Source organism: Schistocerca nitens, chromosome 2 (assembly GCF_023898315.1).
Source record: "Schistocerca nitens isolate TAMUIC-IGC-003100 chromosome 2, iqSchNite1.1, whole genome shotgun sequence".
NCBI classification, from domain to species: Eukaryota; Metazoa; Arthropoda; class Insecta; order Orthoptera; family Acrididae; genus Schistocerca; species Schistocerca nitens.
In genome coordinates, this window is record NC_064615.1 from 939,461,806 (window position 1) to 939,467,257 (window position 5,452).

Genomic DNA, 5,452 nt, shown 5'->3' on the forward strand with positions numbered 1-5,452 from the left:
ATTTATTCATCTATGTCTTTCTTTATATCCGATATATACCATTCATGAAGAAATTGGTGAAATATTTACTGTGTTTTAGAAAGCTCAGAGACATTAGGCTTCTGGCCTACCTTCTCTTGCTATTCCTTTTATGTATGTTTATTTAATTTGTTTATGTATTGAATAATGTGTGTTGGAGCGTGTGGTCCAGCCGTAGGAATATTTATTTAATTTCAAATATTTAAATGAAAGGCAACGACCTTGCCGCAGTGGATACACCGATTCCCGTCAGATCACCGAAGTTAAGCGCTGTCGGGCGTGGCAGGCACTTGGATGGGTGACCATCCTGGCCGCCATGCGCTGTTGCCATTTTTCGGGGTGCACTCAGCCTCGTGATGCGAATTGAGGAGCTACTCGACCAAACAGTAGCGGCTCCGGTCAAAGAAAACCGTCATACCGACCGGGAGAGCGGTGTGCTCACCACACGCCCCTCCTATCTGCATCTTCAGCTGAGGATGACACGGCGGTCGGATGATCCCGGTGGGCCACATGTGGCCTGATGACGGGGTGCATATTTAAATGAAAAGCCAGTACTTCGAATGGGCTTAAATACACTACTGGCCATTAAAATTGCTACACCATGAAGATGACGTGCTACAGATTCGAAATTTAACCGACAGGAAGAAGATGTTGTGATATGCAAATGATTAGCTTTTCAGAGCATTCACACAAGGTTGGCACCGGTGGCGACACCTACAACGTGCTGACATGAGGAAAGCTTCCAACTGTTTTCTCATACACAAATAACAGTTGACCGGCGTTGCCCGGTGAAACGTTGTTGTGATGCCTCGTGTAAGGAGGAGAAATGCGTACCATCACGTTTCCGGGCGGATTGTAGCCTATCGAGATTGCGGTTTGTCGTATCGCGACATTGCTGCTAGCGTTGGTCGAGATCCAATGACTGTTAGCAGAATATGGAATCGGTGGGTTCAGGAGGGTAATACGGAACTCCGTGCTGGATCCCAACGGCCTTGTATCACCAGTAGTCGAGATGACAGGCATCTTATCCGCATGTCTGTAACGGATCGTGCAGCCACGTCTCGATACCTGAGTCAACTGATGGGGACGTTTGCAAGACAACAACCATCTGCACGAACAGTTCGACGACGTTTGCAGCAGCATGGACCATCAGCTCGGAGACCATGGCTGCGGTTACCCTTGACGCTGCATCACAGACAGGAGCGCCTGCGATGGTGTACTCAACGACGAACCTGGGTGCACGAATGGGCAAACGTCCTTTTTTCGGATGAATTCAGGTTCTGTTTACAGCATCATGATGGTCGCATCCGTGTTTGGCGACATCGCGGTTAACGCACATTGCAAGCGTGTGTTCGTCATCGCCATACTGGCGTGGCACCCGCCGTGATGGTATGGGGTGCCACTAGTTACACGTCTCGGTCACCTCTTGTTCGCATTGACGGCACTTTGAACAGTGGACGTTACATTTCAGATGTGTTACGACCCGTGGCTCTACCCCTCATTCGATCCCTGCGAAACTCTACATTTCAGCAGGATAATGCACGACCGCATGTTGCAGGTCCTATACGGACCTTTCTGGATACAGAAAATTTTCGACTGCTGCCCTGGCCAGCACATTCTCCAGATCTCTCACCAATTGAAAACGTCTGGTCAATGGTGGCCGAGTAACTGGCTCGTCACAATACGCCAGTCACTACTCTTGATGAACTGTGGTATCGTGTTGAAGCTTGCATGGGCAGCTGTACCTGTACACGCCATCCAAGCGCTGTTTGACTCAATGCCCAGGCGTATGAAGGCCGTTATTACGGCCAGAGGTGGTTGTTCCGGGTACTGATTTCTCAGGATCTATGCACCCAAATTGTGTGAAAATGTAATCACATGTCAGTTCTAGTATAATATCTCTGTCCAATGAATAGCCGTTTATCATCTGCATTTCTTCTTGGTGTAGCAATTTTAATGGCCAGTAGTGTATGTTTGTGAGTGTTCGTTCGCTTGGAGACATGGAGGGAGCGCTGTAGCCAATCACAGCGTTCGTTAATGGTGAGACTTTGTGGTAGTTGGTGGAAGGGCGGCAGTCCTGGAGGGGACGGCACAGGACACGGGAGTGAGTGCTAGACGCGGACAGTACGGCGCGACGGACGCACAGTCGCCGGAAAGACTTGGAGAGTGTGGACCGGTTTGCGCGATGTTGCGGCAGGTAGAAATACTTTGGAGTGCCGCCTTGTGAATTTGTGAGATTTCCGTAGCTTCTACTGTGAAGACGCAGGCTGCGTTTAGAAGCGAATATTTCGCGAGCTGTGTTGTTGTTCATAACAAATTACATGCTGTAGGAATCTGTTGTTTTCCTGTTATTCAACTTATATTTTATTTAACTGCTGGACCATCGACACCAATATGTGTTTTGCAGAAATATACCGCATTCTCAAAAGTACGCCTTGTGGTGTCACCGCCAGACACCACACTTGCTAGGTGGTAGTCTTTAAATCGGCCGCGGTCCGTTAGTATACGTCGGACCCGCGTGTCGCCACTATCAGTGATTGCAGACCGAGCGCCACCACACGGCAGGTCTAGAGAGACTTCCTAGCACTCGCCCCAGTTGTACAGCCGACTTTGCTAGCGATGGTTCACTGACAAATTACGCTCTCATTTGCCGAGACGATAGTTAGCATAGCCTTCAGCTACGTCATTTGCTACGACCTAGCAAAGCGCCATTACCAGTTACTATTGATGCTGTAAAACATGTACCGTCAAGAGCGATGTTCACCATTTACGGATTAAAGTTAAGTATTCCAACAGCTACGTCCTTTTTTGCTCAAGTCTAACTTCCTTGTCCTGTTCCAGACCTCACGCCAGCCTGCGTGAGCTAAAACGCGTGCCTTTCGGCTTCCTCTCATAGTGGGTTGGCTCTCTTGCCAATCCACAACACGTCTACTATCGTACTCATCATTTAAAGTCGTTAAAATAGTACCTGCAGATTTTATTTAATTGCAATCTTTCATTTATAAATTTCTATATTAATTCGCAACTGCCGAGTGATAAGGAACTTCGACCGATCTACATCTACATCTACATCTATACTCCGCGAGCCACCTTACGGTGTGTGGCGGAGGGTACTTATTGTACCACTATCTGATCCCCCCTTCCCTATTCCATTCACGAATTGTGCGTGGGAAGAACGACTGCTTGTAAGTCTCCGTATTTGCTCTAATTTCTCGGATCTTTTCGTTGTGATCATTACGCGAGATATATGTGGGCGGTAGTAATATGTTGCCCATCTCTTCCCGGAATGTGCTCTCTCGTAATTTCGATAATAAACCTCTTCGTATTGCGTAACGCCTTTCTTGAAGTGTCCGCCACTGGAGCTTGTTCAGCATCTCCGTAACGCTCTCGCGCTGACTAAATGTCCCCATGACGAATCGCGCTGCTTTTCGCTGGATCATGTCTATCTCTTCTATTAATCCAACCTGGTAAGGGTCCCATACTGATGAGCAATACTCAAGAATCGGACGAACAAGCGTTTTGTAAGCTACTTCTTTCGTCGATGAGTCACATTTTCTTAGAATTCTTCCTATGAATCTCAACCTGGCGCCTGCTTTTCCCACTATTTGTTTTATGTGATCATTCCACTTCAGATCGCTCCGGATAGTAACTCCTAAGTATTTTACGGTCGTTACCGCTTCCAATGATTTACCACCTATGGCATAATCGTACTGGAATGGATTTCTGCCCCTATGTATGCGCATTATATTACATTTATCTACGTTTAGGGAAAGCTGCCAGCTGTCGCACCATTCATTAATCCTCTGCAGGTCTTCCTGGAGTACGTACGAGTCTTCTGATGTTGCTACTTTCTTGTAGACAACCGTGTCATCTGCAAATAGCCTCACGGAGCTACCGATGTTGTCAACTAAGTCATTTATGTATATTGTAAACAATAAAGGTCCTATCACGCTTCCTTGCGGTACTTCCGAAATTACCTCTACATCTGCAGATTTTGAACCGTTAAGAATGACATGTTGTGTTCTTTCTTCTAGGAAATCCTGAATCCAATCACAAACCTGGTCCGATATTCCGTAAGCTCGTATATTGTCAAACCACAATTTATGAAACATGTTTAAATTTTATTAATAGGATTAAGTAGGAATAATTGATATTTGTGATGTTGGAAATAATTGTGGTAGCAAGGAATGTCTGCACCAAAGTACTGTTGGCAGGAGAGACCGCACATTGATATAATTTTAAAAAGGGCGGAAGAGACCGCGTATGGATACATTTTAAGAAAAGAGCGGGAAAGACCGCGTATTGATAGATTTTGTAATGGTAGTAGGGATTGTCTGCACCAGAAATCAACGTTGGCGGGAGAGATCGCACTTTAGTGTTCGTAGGAAGTCAGTAGTAAGCGAGAAGTGAAGCGAGTCGGTAGCAGGTCTGAAGCGAGAGGTTGAGAGGAGCGGTGTGCGTGCCAGCCACCAGCTATGATTTACATGAGATTATAAACGGATGTACAGAGACATCAGCTAACTATTATCATAAAAGGAACTAATATTATTGAATTATTTTTTGAGAAACTCAAGACTACTGAAGGTATGTTTGGGCAATGCTAGTTGTAAGATTATTGTAAAAAGTAAGTCCCATTTGAACGTTTGTAAAATCATTTCATTCAGGATACAATTAATTTTTGCCAGCAATGTTGCATTACTGATTATAATCCATCCAAAGAACCATCAACGTAAAACTTTGGAAAATTTTATTGTTGTCAAGAAAAAGTTTAACTATGAATTACGTAACTTCAGTCAAATTAATTAAAGAATAACGGTAGCTTTGCTATTAGAGAATAACGTCATCTTTGGCAATAAATACAGCCACTTATTACGACAGCCCACCAGCAGCTAATAGAGTATAGTAAAATAGAGTAAGAATATTCATGTCGCAGTTCGATGTAGCAGTCAGATGGCGATCCAGTAACAGTAAAAAAGGTAAGGAACGGTATTGTGTTATTGCAGGTAACGACTGAGGGCCACGACGACGACACATTCTATGTTTCGTCGAAATAATCAGAAAATCACTTTTAATAAGCAGAACTTAAATTTGTATGCGAAGATTGAGAAAGAGAATTAATTTCAAAGGGAAGATTTCATTTGTTATTATTAAGCAAGAGATAGAAATCCTAAGGGAAGGTTTCATAGGTTATTGTAGAAGGGAAGGTTGCGTAACACGAGAGATATAGAGGAGACGGGAAGGTTTCAATGTGTGTACTCTTATCGTATACTGTAGACTCAGCAGTATTTGGCCTGTAATGCAACAACTACGTATCCCAGCCCCTAGGCAACGAAACCAGCCAAAACTTTTAATATTGCAACGTTGAGTCGGAGGGTACGTAGCTGAGGGCCACCTAACATCCTTTCAAGATTATTTGAAAGCCCGGAAACTCCCG

General features: G+C 44.8%; 1 pseudogene; it reads left to right on the forward strand.

Moving 5' to 3' along the window:
• The first annotated feature begins 230 nt into the window (after positions 1 to 230).
• Positions 231 to 348, forward strand: LOC126238114 (5S ribosomal RNA; annotated as a pseudogene).
• Positions 349 to 5,452: the final 5,104 nt, after the last annotated feature.